This window comes from Protopterus annectens, chromosome 11.part0 (assembly GCF_019279795.1).
Source record: "Protopterus annectens isolate FY-2018-M chromosome 11.part0, PAN1.0, whole genome shotgun sequence".
NCBI lineage: Eukaryota > Metazoa > Chordata > Ceratodontiformes > Protopteridae > Protopterus > Protopterus annectens.
In genome coordinates this window covers 985,073,420-985,090,919 of record NC_056745.1, presented here as the reverse complement: position 1 = coordinate 985,090,919, position 17,500 = coordinate 985,073,420, and positions in this window count along the sequence as shown.

Genomic DNA, 17,500 nt, shown 5'->3' with positions numbered 1-17,500 from the left:
ACACACACACACACACATAGACACATAGACACATATATATGCCACATAACATTTTTTAAAGTGTTCCCTGGTCTGTAAGTATATTGAATGTGTGGATTCTTGAATGCAGTGTTTGTCAAACTGTGGTTTATTAAAAGTAAATTGAATATGCACAGGTAAGGATATAAGAGGTTACTTGTTTGTAAATTGTGGTATGTGGAGGTAAGGGGGGTTACTGGTTTAAATGCCAAAATGTTTGGATTTATTGAAAGCTTCAGCATTAAGAGTTAGGACTGTGTGTGTGTGTATGTGTGTGAGTGTGTGTGTGTGTGTGTGTGTGTGTAAGTTTGTTTATGTGTAAGTGTTTGCAGGTTATGGTTAAGGTTAAGTATGGTGACAGACTGGATGTTGTGACTGTTTTTGGTAAGTAGTGTGTGTGTGTGTGTGTGTGTGTGTGTGTGTGTGTGTGTGTGTGTGTGTGTGTGTGTGGGTGTGTGTGGGTGTCTGTATGTACATAGTTTGAGTAGTGTGTGAATGTTGGTGTACGTGTTTTTTGTCTGAGCCCATCTTGGGCAGTGATAGTGTTACAGAAAGGGTTTTTGCTATAACAAGGTGCAGAATTAGAATTAGGATCAGAGAGAAGGTTAGGATTATGGTTTGCATATAAGGTGGTGCAGGATATGATCAATCACTGTGTCTGTGTGGACGTTTACTTGGTTCTCCTGTTTCCCCCCACATCCCCAATACATATTGCTGGTAAACTGGTGATTCAGTTGCCTGTATGTGTGTGTGCAATGATTCACTGAGAAAGTGAATTATTTTTTTTGTGGGGGGGTGGGGGGCAGGGAGCATTCCAGCATCAGTGAAAGAGCAATGTGTTTGTATGGCAAACATTCTACCCAGTAATAATTTCTCTGTCTTGTAAATAAAACAAGAAAATGCTTCTAGGGAGATGGAAAAATAACTGGAACTAAAACTTTATTCAAAATTGTTTTAAAACACCTTGTCTTAGAATTAAAGCAGATACTTCTGCAGATCAATCCTTTGGACAAAACAAACTATGCTTGGCTCTGCATATTAAACATTTGTTATTCTGTTGCTGTAACAGCCACAATTAACCACAGTGAACCACTAGTCTTATTACTCATTAATGCATCCATCTATGATGTCAGTGAACCAAGTTCAAAGAAGGTGCGGTGTAAAATAAATAAGGAAGACATATCTGTCCAAATGGAGCCCCAGAATCTTTGTAAGTGAGTAAAAACAGAAATGAAAAGAACTTAAGTGGTACCAGAATACCAGCTGCAAAGCATATAATACTGAAAGGTCTAAAGGGGCTAAAAAAGTGAAAAACAAACATTGATGATCACCATCATAACCTGATGAACACTTCTTTCTTCTGTTCCTAGCAGAAAATGTGAAATAAAATGGCCAATTTCTTTCAGATACGGGATATCAGAATAATAGTATTATACCTGGCTATGATGAGCAATGTTTAAGGGGAAAGGAGTGGTTTGTGTCAATGGTTATTGGGGCTGGTAAATGCCCACATACAAGACAAAAAAGGTTTAGGGGAAATCACAAGCACCTTCATTTCATCATTTAGTAGTATAAGAAATGCTGTCAGAAAGCACGTTTGTTTAATCACAGCAATCTGCATGAGGTATATCATTCAGAAAAAAAAAACTGCGTGTAGAATGACAGAAATTATAAACTGAATCTATTTGCCATAGAAACGTAGGTGGCAGACATGACACTGCATACTCCAGAAAAAATATTATTTAAATGCAGACTATTGATATGTTAACTGAAGTGCAAAAGAAGCCAGTTTTGAGCCATGAGATGCTACTGTGGTAGGTTACCAGAACTGAAACATTATATTATTTATCTATGTGTTTCATTGATGCTTGTGTAGAAGAAGTAGCTGTGTTTAATTTATGGAAAACATCTACTACAGATAAAGTTTTATGCAGTCTTAAGTCAAAGGACTTAGACACAAAAAGCATTTAATACATTTTGGCAGCAGGTGCTTTGCAGGCACTGCTTTGTACGTTTACAATTCTCCCCTTTCATACCTCTCAACTGTACAGACTTTCACAGAATGTCCAGATTTTTGCCTCATAGTTATGGTCTTGTTTTTGCTAAAATTGTGGTTTTCTGGCAAATTAGTGGCAAATCATTAAAGATTGAAGTTAGAAAATAATGACAGGCATTTGAGATTCAGACTTCATACCCCTGAGAAAAATCCATTAATGCAAAACCTGTTATTCTATCAGCTTTCTAAGTTTGTAAGAGCAATATTTAAAAATTGTCCTTATTTCTGGGCATTTGTCCCACTTTTGTATATGGCTTTTCCAGATTTCTTGCTCTGAGAGGTATGTCAGTTTCATTATACTGTACAGTAGATCCAGTCAGGCAGGTATATTTGAAACAGTTTTGTTTCTTTCCTGTCTGTAGCCTAGAAAACAACAGTTGACAAGTGTGAATAGCGCATGGACTTGTATTTCTGTTTACAAACAGTAACGCTGAAGGTGCCTTTGGGCTGTCTTTGTACTTTCATCTTCTAGAAAGTAATTATTATCAATAATCATGATAACTTATGCTTTGCTGGCAAGCTCATTCTCGCTGTGTTAAATATTTTGTCATTCAGCATATGAAAATATCACAGAACACCGGGAGTACTTGAAAGTCTACATATCTATCTTTATTTACATGAAGCCACCATGGAATACTTACATTGTCAGCTGTTACACATAAAAATATCTTTAGGCAGACAATGCCCAGGATATAATTTCCTTACAGCAAAAGAGTTTCATTTCTGTAAACAGCATAAACAGATGCAGAATATAAAAAATAATGCAGAAAAGAAAATGAAAGAAAAAAAACATGCAGATCCTTAATGGATGCAATTATGGTGTGATAAAAGTCAAACAACTGTGTAGGCATGATGGATCATATACTACAGTTTCTGCCACCTTTTCTGATACAAACAAGGATACCACTTAACAAACTTGGGATTTTCACATACAAACCATAGCCTTAAACAGCAAGAAATATTTATTTTCACTTTACCACTAAAATAAAGACCAACTGTTTCTATTGTTTTATACCATATTAAGATATTTCAGATACAGTGACAATTTTCTGCAATACTTTAGGAAAATAAAGGCAGGTTTTTCTTCCAAAACAGTCATGAGATCTGCCCAAACCAAGACTATCTTATAAAAGAGGAGGAGGTGGTTGCCCTAACATTACTGCATAAATTGCATGAGTTTCAATAGAATGTCACTTATTGTAATGTTCCAATAACAGAGGGAGGTTTAGGAAGAAATGATGCGAAGGTGAATGGAGCAAGCATGAAAAATAACATATGATACTGAAACACATGGACAAGAAGGACAGCCACAAGCTTGGTAAAGCAGTCAAAAAAGAGCAACTTTGCAGAACAGTAAAGAAGATTTTGTCTTAAAACGAAATTTGTTGTTTTAATTATAATGCATTAGCTTACATGTATTTTACTGCAGAACAACAAACTATTTTCCTGAAAGAGATACAGATAGTGAGCAACTTGGCAGAGGCATTTGAAATTTCTGAAGCTTGAGTGTAAACCCCCAGTTTTAATGGCATATCAGTTTGTCTTTCAATGAATCCTTTAAACAATATGACCATTGAATACTAGTGATGTAAATTAGGTGAAACATCTGCAACATCATGTATCAACCTTCTACTGTGCATAAAAATGCAATAGTATCCTAGATGCTGGAGTGTGCAGTACAGTAGGATGCAAAATATGCACCTAAACTCACCAAATGTGATTCATTAAGGTACTTTTCAAGAATGTCATTATCATGACATGGACTTCCAAGATGGCTGCACACTAAGTAACAGCTTAATTTCAATTCCCCCAGTGTGAACACAGAAACAAAGAGCCAGTAAATTTGTCTGTTTGGGTAAATTTAATTTACTGGCTAGTAAGTGCACTGCCTGGATACCAGCAAGAAAAAATTTAGAGAACTTGAAAGAAAAACAATCACAAAAGGCGAGGAGGAAACACTGGCTGGGAAGAATACTGCAGCTGTTCAGCAGCTCCAGCTTTGGTGGAACACATGACTTCCAGTAATCTAGAGGTCAAAATAAGTCAAATGTGCTCAGCGCTGATCTAATTAAAACAAATTAAACAGTGAAGGGGTATATCAACTTAAATAATAAAAGACTAGAAAAAAATGGAAAAAGCTTTAAACAGATATTGAGATGAGCTGATCAAACTGATAAAATCAGAGGTCAAACTAAAGAAAAAGTCTGGCTGAGTATGAAATTGGTCAAGAACAGATGTTTCAAAAATGGTAGAATTTGAAAACAGATCAAATGGGGAAAGACTGACCTTTCTGCTGTGCCACAGAAACTGGAATGAACAGACAGTATTAAATTTATGAAACCACAAGTAAGCAACTGGACTGGTATTACACAGAAGAAGTTGTTAATTGAAAGGGTTCATTGTGTGCATACTCCAAACCTGGCTATGAGAAAGCACCCAAGACCTCTATAAGTAAAGATGCAATCCTACCAGCAGAGTTGATTCTGACAAAACTATAGAAGGACAAAGTACTAAAATATGGAGACAGTAGAGTGTTTGTGGAAAATGATTACTCACTGTACTCAGGCAGAAGAGGGATAAATTTATTCCAGCAATCAGGAAATGTCAGTAAGCAAGGGTGAGTTTCAAACTTTATCCAGCTATCTTTAGAATATTTTTCCTGGAGGCTCAACATCATTTTTTTGATGAAGAACATGCTAAGTTGGAAATACAAAAGTTTATCAAACAAAAAGTGAACTTTCAAACTGAAGGAGATTCTGTTTCTTATTATTCTGATAATAAAGCTCGTAGAGAGACTATGCTAGTGAAACATTTTCCAGTGTTCCAAAGGAAAATGCTTGCAAGACAGAAAAAGAAGAGTTGACTAGAAAAAAACAGGAGTGTGTTGTAAATGAACTAGAGACTCAATTTGGGAGATGGAGATCAGCCGAAAGAAGGCCAGAAACACAGAATTACAAAGTATTGATTGTATTTGTTAAATATGGCAGAACAAGAAAATCTGTAAATATTGGAATTTTTTTACTTTGTTAAACTTGTAGGGGGCTCCAAAACACATGCCCTACTTAATTACATTAATGTTTGGAAGGTGAGGGGAAGAGTAAGAAAAGAGGTAACTGTAAGTAAAACAGTTTTTGTTCTTAATGGTAGTTTTATAAAATCTGAAATGTACTGCATGTTACAAAGTAAAGTTTTTTCAGTTTTTTGTGTTTAATAGAGATACTAAAGTAAAAAGGTGTTCCCCCTTTTTTATTCTTCTTTCTTTCTTCTTGTTCAGTTTTAAGACATGTAGACTGCAAAGGAAAAAGAAAAGAAAGCCTGGACAAAAGACCATGATATAAATAAAACTGATATGCTTATTCTTACATTTGCATAGGGGAATGACTGGAGTAACACCCTTGGCTTAATCTGATAATATGTTTAAAGGGTAAGGAAGTAAATAGAAAACACTGAATGTAATGAAAAGTTTTCCTCTAGCAAATAAATGTTCATTGTGCAACATGAGTAGTTTGTAGCTGAAGGCAATATCTGGTTCTCATGTTTTTCTGGAGACAAGCTGATAAAGGCAATAAAAAATAGAATACTCTTTTCTTTCAGTAGTTAAAAGATAATGTTTTCTGCATGTGGGAGGGCAATAAAGATAAGACAAAAATAGACAGCATTTAGAGTAAGTAGAAGAGCAGGCTGAAGCATGCATCTTAGCATGAATAATCTTCATAACAGGTCAATTCAAGCCTGAGTGCAGCTGTCAATCTGGGATAATTGTTACTATTAGGAGGGTTAAACTTCATTATTTGAACATGTACATAGTTTTGTGTGTTTATATTAAGTTATGCTTTTGGGGGGTGTTTTTATTTTTGTTTGAGGGTTTTCATTAAAACAAAAAGTCTTGTGAGATGTGACATAAGTTCAAATGGATATGGCAAGGAACAACTGTATAAAATACCAAATTGCCAAACATCAGTGTATGCATATAACATAAAAGCTGAAATTTAACATTTAAAAAAAGCTCTTATATATAACAGGTGGGAATAATAACTTTTTATCATAATGACATCAATTTCCATATTATCATTAAATGTGAGTGGTCTCACGGGTATATATAAAAAAGAAAGAGCAGTGAACTATATTAAAAATGCAGAGTGCAAATAGTTATTGTACAGGAGACACATTTGGAATGAACTGAGCATGTGAGTTTGATAAAGAAGGAAGTTCAGGATGGCTGTTCAGTGGAATATTTGATAAAAAGGAAAAGGGTACTTATTTTAATTGCTAGCAGAGCTCTGATAGTGATAGAAGATGGAAAAAAAGATAATAATAATGGTAGATTTGTAGTACTAAGGGGCTACTGGCAAGGGAGGAGGATTATAATAACATGTATTTATATTCTGCCTAAACTGCTATAATGGAGCTTAAGTAAATTATTGGAGAAGTAATCAGCTTTCAGGAGGGAATATTACTTATAGGTGGTGAATGGAATTTGATTTGAAACAGTGAGGCTGTATCTGGGGGGCCTAGAAGGGAAAACATAACAAAACATTGCAGATTTTTGAAGAAATTTATGAAAATATTTGGTATTGAAGACTTGAATGTAGCAGCAGGGGCTCTGAGTCAATGTGTATATTATTCCCCAAGGTACAAAAAACTGGGCTAGGTTAGACAGAAATTATATTTCACAGGAACATGTACAATTACTTGAAAGTTTTGATATGCATACAATAACTATTTCAGATCACATACCAGTAATTACTAAATTAAAAATGCAGCTTAATGAAATAAAAATGATACACTGATACTTCCTCAACTATCTGTTGAAAAAGAGAAGAATTTAAAGAATGGGAAGTGGAAATTTGGAAGTTATTAGGGAAGATAGAAGTTTCTTCAGAAACTATAACTAGAGAGTGGGATAAATTGAAAGTGGAGTTTAAAACAGGGTAGAAATAAAAGAAAAAGAGATATGGTTAAGAAGTAACAAAAAATATTTAGGACTGACAAAGGTTAAAGTATTACAGAATAGGAGGAATGTCAGAGAAAAAGAAAAGGCACAAATGCAGAGTGCTAAAGAGAATAAGGGACTACCTTGATAATATGCATGAATGATGTTAAGCAACTGTTTTTGATAACTCCATTGCAAAAAAACTTTAACCACAATCGCTCAGGCAACAGAAAGTAAAAAAAGGGTTGTTGCCAAGCTTAGGTAGTCTATAACAAGAAAAATAACCAGAGATACTGTAGAGGTATTAGAAATATTTTGGAAATTTTATGAAAATCTGCATAAAGTAGAGAAATATGGAAATCATGCAAAATGCAAATGGAAATGCTCATAAAAGAATTAAATCTGCCACGGTTAGCAGCAGATGAGGCTCAATTACTAACAATTAGGATAGGAGGAAATGAGATAAAATGGTGATGTATAACTAATGTATAGGACAGTCTCTAGCAATAGATGGTATTTCTGTGGAGGTCTGGAAGCTAGGAGGGAAGAAAAGAGATAAAGAGCTGCAAGGTTTTGTTTAACAGTATTATTAAAGCAGGAGAAGCACCATCATCCTGGAAGAAAGCTGTAGTGGCTGTAATACATAAAGATGGTAAAGACCCATAAGATACAGCTTCATATAGTCTAAACCATGATTATAAAGTGTTTATGTCTATAATGGCTAAAATAATGGCAAAAGTGATGACAAAGTTGATAAATATGGATCAATGTGAATTTGTAGAGGGGAGGCAAGCATGCATGTGACAACATTAATAGTACAACAATGATCCTGAAGGAAGCAGAATGTAACAAAATACCACTGCTGTTGGTAGGTCTTGATGTAGAGAAAACATTTGACATAGTAAGCTGAGATTTTATGAGTAGGGCAATGGATGCACTTACATTCCATGATAAAATTATAAGGTTGATTAAGAGGATATATGTGAGGGATCAGAGTAAAAAATTAAAGTTAGGAGGGGTCCTCTCTGATAAGTTGGATTTGAACAGAGGAGCCAGGCAGATGTGTGCTCTTTCCCCTTTCTTATTTGCATTATAATTAGAATCATTGGCAAAGGAAATAAGGGACTCAGAAATTCAAAGATATAATCTATGTGGTAATCAAGAAAAGTTGGCTTTATTTGCAGATGATATATTTTGTATCAAATAAAACCGGAAAAGGACATTTCAGTGTTGTGGAACATTCTGAGACAGTTACAAGTCTTTTTGGGATACAAGATTAATGAAGATAAAACAAAGGCAATAGCTGTAAACTGTGTACCAACACACATATTGGTTCAGCAATGCCTATATTTATGGAGGTGTGATAAATAGAAGTACTTAGGAGTATGGATTAAAACGGATTCTGTTATGGCAGCTAAAAATACAGTAAACTGTCAGTTAACTGGCACCCATGGGGACTGGTAGATGTCAGATAACTAGTTTCTGGTTGCTTGAAAGTTAATATTAAAAATAGGCCTGACTAATACTGTACCCTATACTATTTGTTTGGTATGACTTGTTCTCAGGTTAGAGAGAGGGGGAATTTATTCCTATCTTCCTTCTTAAAACTCTAAAACTCTAAAAACATAAGTTATGTTTCTGCGGGGGGAAACAGAAAGTGCAACACATGAAAACTGCTCATTGATTTATTTGATTTTTTCTGGTTGCTTGATTTCTGGTTAACTGAAAGTTTACTGTATGTGCGAAAAGACTAAACAAAAGATAATATAAAAACTAAGAAATTGGAAGCTGTGTTTTATGGATATGGATAGCAAGATGCAAGCAGTGAAAATGTCTTTAGTCCCCTTAGTTTTATACACAAGTCAAACATATATTTATCAATCAGAGGAGAGTTGAAGGATTTTATCTGGGAGGGGAAGAGGCCAAGAGTAAAGTGGGAATACGTTGATCAAATAGAATAAGAATGGTTTGGGATTACCTGATTTGAAGGGGTATTTCAGAGATACACAGTTAAGGCTCCTATATATAGCACATACAGAAAGCTATAATTCAAATTAGAAAAGGATGATGATGATGATGATGAAATGGAGGGGGATGAAGAAATAAGGAGATACTGGGATTTTGGATGCAGATCCTTAAGTAGAATAACAATAACCATACAGAATATTATATTCATCAAGAACTAAGCCAAACCTGGAATGGGGAAAGGATATTCTGATGATAGCGATGACTGTAATTGCATCATCAGAGAATAGGCATGAGGAGGCTAGAATTTACTGGCGAAAACTTGCAAAGGAACCAAGGTATTGGGATCAAATAATCAGAGAGAGTATTGTAATACAATGGGAAGAGACCAAAATTTAATTTGGACTGCAAGCCAGGGATTAACTTCCATATCAAGGACTGATGTCAGAGTATAAGCAAAGAGGAAGGAAAAGGGGGATCCTACGTGAAAGAGCAGCACTGGTAGAGTTTTTAGCAGAATCTAGAACAGAAGCTGCTGTTATTATTAGGGCATATAAAATATTGCATGATAACTATAGAAATCAATCATAGGAGGTTAGAAAGGATTGGGAAGAGAGACTGGATAAGTAATTCACAAAGAAATAATGTGAGGATATACATACGTCTCCCAAATATACAACACAGTCTAGAAGATTTAGGATCTTTGCTTGAAAGTGTTTGCATAGGTGTTTTTATAATGAGTTGGTAAACTTTAAAAATTCCCTGCAGACAACACTGTCACAAATACTGGGTGAGCAAATTAAAGGAACTTATTTTTTGAGCTGTGATACAGAATCAGAATTGCCTAAACATAGTAAGGATTTTCTGAGTTTAATTTTGGTAGCTGCCAGAAAAAAAAATTGCTAGAAAATCGAAATCAAAGTCTAAACCCACTGTACTCAAATTAGTTCATATAGTAGGAGAGATAAAAGAACTAGCAGTGAGGTCTTTACAAACAGTAGAAACATATTACATAGAAAAAATGGAAATTGTGGGAGGAATAAAGACAGAATAATGTTTTGGAGGAGCAATTAGATTTAAGGGAAGGCAGGGATTGAATGAGCTACATTATGCTTGCCTGACAATTACTTGATATATGATTATAAGTTATGTATAATGTTTGCAACTGATAATGTCAATATGGTTTATTATCATTTACATAAATGTGTGAATGAGTGCCTGAATCATAAGTAATAATTCAGTAAATGTTTCTCGTTTTTAAAAAAATGAAGGCCATTATCATGGTCCAATGTTATGAATCACTTTAATGGCATGACTGCATTCAAAAACACAGTACACACCATTGTTTTATATGAGTGTGCAGTATGTTGATGAATACAGTAACCACACACACACACACACACACACACACATGGTCTATACAAAGGGTTCTACCAGAGAGTGTTTCTACAAGCATGCCACACTCCTTTTCAAGAAGACAGGCAAGAAGGCTAAGCTACTCATTCCATTATTCTGTCACTCTGGTAGCTGCTCAAATAACTATTTGAACTTGGGTCACAGAAGGGTTATCGTCAGGATTTTATACCTCTGTGCCAGCTGTGGAGCACTGAGCAGATGTGATGCACAGATAGTTAACAATAAGATTAGTCAGGTTTCTTTACCCATTTCACACATACGCAAGACAGACAGACACACACACACACACACACACACACACACACACACACACACACACACACACACACACACACACACACACACACACTATATATGATAAATCTGAAAGGCGGTTGAGATGGACCTTAAAAGCACAGGTTTATTTTATGGAGTCATATGAAAAAATAAAAAAATGCAGCCCACTTGGCGTCTGCTAATAAAAGAAATACTACCTTCAGGTTATCTCCATCTTATAAATTCAGTCTTATAGTTTCTCCAGTAAACAGACTGTTTGAAGAACATCATTTAGCTATGTTACATCTTTCCCCTACATTTGAAACAAATTAATCTATTATTAGTTATTTTTTCTTTCACAAAGATGACACATTTACCTTTGCAACGAAGCAGGCAATTCAGTTTTAAACAATGTGTCAATGACTAATAACTAATAAGCATTCTACTAAAGTTACTAATGTGTTCTTGGGATCACGTTGCTATACCCACTGTCTCACAGTACTAGGCAATGTTATTTTAAATCTGTCTGGCAAACATTTTTACTTTCTGTTGCAATCAGATTCTAAGTATAATTTTAAAATATGTTTAAGTAATGTATCAGAGCTCTTGCCAGTTTGTCAGCAGTGAATGCCGAATTGTGGAATTTTCTGACTTGTACTACAGAATTTATCACAGTCCTAGTTAACAGTTGCATTTACCATAATCTGGGTAATCACTCCCCTCCATATTTATATTTGTTTTGTTGACTATGCTGTTAGCTGAGATGACATCATCTTCACCTATTCAAATCTGTCAGAATTTTCCTAGATGACATAATATTTTAAAACCACTAGGTAAGATGCCAGGTTCTTCACTTTACCCAACTTTTTATTGCAGGCATATATTTCTGGTGGTAGTGGTGGTGACAGGTTGGGGGTAGCAGCAGAAACAAAAGTTTTATTAGTATGCAGACTAAGAAAAAAACAGCAGAAACACCTCAAGGTATACAACTGTCTAGGGAAAGTATTGGAGAAGTAGTCTAAACACCTGGCAGCAAAGGGACAGTGAGTGTCTTTTGGCATCCATTGGCCAATTCTCCTTCAGTGTAGACAAGTGAGGCAGATTTATAAATAAAAAGACAGATTTCATTTGTTAACACAAATGGTAAAATAACAATAAATACAGCTCATTTGGCTTTCCTGTACATAAAATAAACTGTACATTGTGGTTATAAATGCAGTCTCTTATAGTCTTTCCAATAAATAAATATGTTGTTTGAAGAACAGGTCACAGCTGCAGTCTTTGACAAGTTTTTTCCCTAAGCTTTAAAACTCATCTTCAGGAACTATGGTTGGGTTAGTAAACTTCACAAGCCCTTGATCTTCAGTTAAATAGGTAAATCTGCTGCTTTACTTTACAATGAATCACTGATTGAAAGCTTCTCTTCCTTATCCCTGCTGTCTAGCTACCACCTTTTTATGTAGTTATTAACAGGCTATTAGTTTACCTAATGCATTCAACTACCTCTCTAATATTCATCAGAATAGGTTGCGTTTTCCCACATATAAAGGTATGCATCATGTTTTGCTATATTTTACCCACACTTAAAGACTTACACAACATTTCCATATTTAGCATGTAACCACAAAAAGTCCAAAACAGATGGAAAAGGATAGCCACTCGTTGACTTAACGCTCGAATTTATTGAAAGCACAAAATACAGCGTTTTCACTTCCTGTATCAGGAAGCTTCATCAGAGATGAAAAAATAGCGCGAGACAGCGCTTTAAATACCCATTGCTAAATACGTGAAACGTACTAAACTAATTAGCTGTATTTACAGATTACACCATATAAATCAAATAAAAATACATCAAATAAAAAATAAAAATAAAATATTACATGGTGTATATACTCATAACCACATAAATAGAAGGATATACAATAAGCTAGCATACGTGAACTACCCATAAGGTACTAAAATAAATGTAGGTAACATGACAATCAGAATAATAAAACCATCAGTATAGTTTTTAAAACCATCAATATAATATTTATAAAGAACAACAAGTAAAATCCATCACTCTATTGGGCGTGATGACACATCTAAGCATTCCCCAAAAAGGGTAAATAACATAGTGAGACAGAAACTCTTCACTTCGATAATGCCTAGGAAACAAGAAATTTTCTTTATATCTTTTAATGGACCAATAACATATATAAAAAACTAATATCACATAAAAAAGTCAACAGGGAATGTTATAATAATAATCTGCTAATAAACCCAAAAAATTGTAAAGCAGAAAAATAGTAAAATGTCACCTCATATGTGATTTAAGTTTCAAAAAAGATGTGATATTACAACTTTCATTTAAACCCGGGTTACTGAAAGCATTCATTTTAAGTTGCCACAAAAGCTCGCGTACCTCCAGGTTCAAAGAAAGAGGTCCTCCCCTGTTGGATTCAGGTAGGTGATCTACTCCCATGAATAGAAAAGAGTGGCCTGGGAATAATCCAATGTGTTTAGCCAGTGCGTTCTCATTATTTCTAGTTCTAATAGCGTAATTGTGCTGGTATATCCTGTCCTTAAACCTTCTATCGGTCTTACCGATATAGAAGGCAGGACAGCATGCACAGTACGCTATGTAAATAATAGACTTAGTATTGCAATCAATTCTGTGAGTGATGGAATATTTCTTATTATTATTGTCTACAGAACAGAAGCAACCTGTTTTGATGTAAATACAGTATTTACAAAAACCACATGCAAAAGACCCCTTAGTTCTAGATGAAGAAGTATCTACCATACTAGCTTGCAAAAGGTCTTTGATATTTTGTCCTCGCCTAAAGACAATATGTGGTTTTTCCCCTAGTTTTTCTAATAAAAAACTATTATTAGTAATAAAAGACCAATTCTTGTAAAGAATGTCACAAATCTGATTAGAGTTCACATTAAATGCTGTGATAAAGCTACATAAACCATTAGTAGATGCATCTACTATATTGGCAAGGTTGGTTCCCTCATTTTCAATAGGTGACAACTCTACACAAGTAAGTGGCTGGGTAGACGACAATAAAGGTTTGTAAAAGCCACTAGATCTTTTGTGGCTCACTTCTCCTATCAAGTCGTCAATCAAGGTACTTGGATAACCTCTATTTGAAAATAAATTTTTCAGATTCTCACATTCAGAAAGGAAATCAACAAGTTCACTACACATACGGACAGCTCTTACAAGCTGTCCCTTGACAATCGCTCTTTTTTGTCTCATGGGATGTGAACTGGAAAAATGGAGAAATGAGTTGATATAGGTATCTTTCCTATATATGACAGAATTAAATAAATTGTTTTGTCCATTTTTTGACAGTTTAACATCCAAGTAGTTAATTACTTCAGTGTTAAAGTTAAAAGTAAACCTTAGGAAGGTAGTTGTACTATTTAGGTAGGCTACAAAATTTTCTGCTTCACTGGAATTCCCTTTAAAAAGAAGGAAAATATCATCCAGGAAGCGAGTGTAATAAGAAATTTTGTCGCTCCACTCCAGATTATTAAGCACATACTTCCTTTCCCAAAACGCCATAACTAAATTGGCTACTGCCGCTCCACAAGGGGAGCCCATAGCTACCCCTTGTTTCTGGATGTAAACTTCATTTTCAAAAATGAAAAAATTTGACGTCAATATTATGTCTAGAATTTCTGTGATGTTATCAATCTCATTAGGAGAGGCACCAAGCTCAATCAAAAGAAGTTCAATCCACTCACAAGCCTCTAAATGGGGTATAGATGTGTATAAATCTACAACATCTATTGTTAAAAAGTTGTTACCTTGCACTTCCCCAAAGTTGTTAATGTCAGATAGATAAGACCACGAATCTTTACAAATAGTTGGCACTTGTACTACATATTTCCTAAGAAGTGAGTCTATATACTTGGAGCAGGGGTAGGTTACTGAAGCCCGCCCATCAATAAGGGCTCTCATAGGTGGATCCCCAAGGTTTTTATGAACCTTGGGGATACCAAACATCACTGGTGTCCTGGGAAATAAGGTGTCAATATATTTGAAGGTATCTTCATCAATTCTACCATTAATGAAAAGGTCTCGAAAATAACCTCTAGTTCTTTTTGAGCACATGTTCATCTCGTTGGTAGAAGATTTATTGTAAGACGTGGAAGACAATACTTTCAACATACGTTCACAATAGTCTTTTTTCTCAAAAATGGCCAACCCACCACCCTTATCAGGTTTAATTACCCTTACTCCTGCAAACCGTAAAGAGTTTAGGGCCAAAAGTTGTTCTTTGGTGATGTTAAATTTATTAAAGTTAGTTTTTCTTGAGGCAACCATGTGCCTGATATCTAATTCACACATGTGCTCAAATATTTTAAGTGACAAGTGTAGTGGTGGGTTGAAGACACTTGAAAGTCTTAACCTATTCTCAGAAGGGAATACGGAACCACTAAAGAACAGCTTCAAATTTAATTTTCTTGTGTAGCATTTAAGGTCTAAAAGTACCTTAGCTACGTCACATTTCTTAGATGGTACAAACGTATTCCCAAGCGCCAGCAACTCAACCAGTTCAGGTTCCAAATCTAGTCTTGAAAAATTGTAAATTAAAAAATCACCTTTCTCATTTGAGACAATTTTGGGGGAAACTGGAAGTATGTCTCTGGTGTCATCACTAACTATTTCCAATTCCTGTTCCCCCTGTGTTGTCTCTGTTTGTTCTTGTTCCCTAAAAAATTGCCATGTTCATTAAAGTTATTCACACTAGTTTCATTAGAAGGGCCAGGATTTTCTACATTAGTATTAGCCCCTTTATTTTGTCTCCTATTTAGATTCCTGTTGCTTCTGCGAAGAGGTTGTTCTGCCCGTCTATTATCAGAAGCAATTTCGCCAATGTCTTGGCCATCTATGTATTCGTCTTCCAGTTGTTCTGGTCTATCTTCCCTATTGTTAGTTTTCTTAACTTTTAAATTAGGGAATGCATTGTATTTTGAATAAGAAAGTCTGTCTCTGTACAGTTTCTTAGATTTATTAACCTTAAGCTTGACCATATAAGTATCAATACTGGAAAAAATACGTTGATGGTCAAATTTAATTTGTACAAAGGCTACATCATTTTTAATTTCAGTATCCAGTAAACATATTTCATCAGTTAAACATTTGACCATCCCCTCATAATGCTTAACAAGCAACTCCATCAACTGGATACCCTGAATCTGAAACAGGTTTTTTAATTCTAATAAAAAAACATTAGTATCAACAATACTTGACGGAGAGAAATTAGATCTCAACCCTTTTGGAATAATACCATCAGAAATGCATTGCCTAAAATACGACACCTCTAGTTGTAATTTACGCAATTTTAAAGTTTTAGCATCAAGTGATTTTAGTTTGTCCGATAAAGTAGTTGTTGGCTCTACAATAGGCCCAGCATTCAGCACCGACGAAGAGTCAATATTCAACTTGTTAAACAAGAAAAAGTCACCTGTGTTATTTATCCAGTCTGTAATTGTCCTCTCGCCAATAAGTGCCTCATTATGTACTACAGAATTGTTGCCCATTTGAAATTGAGAGCTAACAGCAAAGCCAGTATCGTTTCTGTTCGTAGAACTTGTTGGTCTTACCAACTGACCTGGCGGTATAGAGTCTTGCGTGTCAGTAACAAACGTAGCAGGTAACACACGGTTTAAAGGATAATCCTTGTTACCCCTTCTGTGTTCAGCGTATGCATCCTCAAGAGATTGGAAGCGACTGTTGAGGGCTTCAATTTTGTGCGTAAGTTGCACAAGCAGGTTAGAAACATCCGCAGTCTCAACGGTTGGTTGACCAAACACAACCGGCGTGGCAGGACTCTCCATATGTTGTAGAAAGAACAAAAAAGCACAAACTGGTAACCACAAAAAGTCCAAAACAGATGGAAAAGGATAGCCACTCGTTGACTTAACGCTCAAATTTATTGAAAGCACAAAATACAGCGTTTTCACTTCCTGTATCAGGAAGCTTCATCAGAGATGAAAAATAAATACCCATTGCTAAATCGTGAATAAACTAATTAGCTGTATTTACAGATTACACCATATAAATCAAATAAAAATACATCAAATAAAAAATAAAAATAAAATATTACATGGTGTATATACTCATAACCACATAAATAGAAGGATATACAATAAGCTAGCATACGTGAACTACCCATAAGGTACTAAAATAAATATAGGTAACATGACAATCAGAATAATAAAACCATCAGTATAGTTTTTAAAACCATCAATATAATATTTATAAAGAACAACAAGTAAAATCCATCACTCTATTGATGACACATCTAAGCATTCCCCAAAAAGGGTAAATAACATAGTGAGACAGAAACTCTTCACTTCGATAATGCCTAGGAAACAAGAAATTTTCTTTATATCTTTTAATGGACCAATAACATATATAAAAACTAATATCACATAAAAAAGTCAACAGGGAATGTTATAATAATAATCTGCTAATAAACCCAAAAAATTGTAAAGCAGAAAAATAGTAAAATGTCACCTCATATGTGATTTAAGTTTCAAAAAAGATGTGATATTACAACTTTCATTTAAACCCGGGTTACTGAAAGCATTCATTTTAAGTTGCCACAAAGCCAGGTTCAAAGAAAGAGGTCCTCCCCTGTTGGATTCAGGTAGGTGATCTACTCCCATGAATAGAAAAGAGTGGCCTGGGAATAATCCAATGTGTTTAGCCAGTGCGTTCTCATTATTTCTAGTTCTAATAGCGTAATTGTGCTGGTATATCCTGTCCTTAAACCTTCTATCGGTCTTACCGATATAGAAGGACAGCATGCACAGCTATGTAAATAATAGACTTAGTATTGCAATCAATTCTG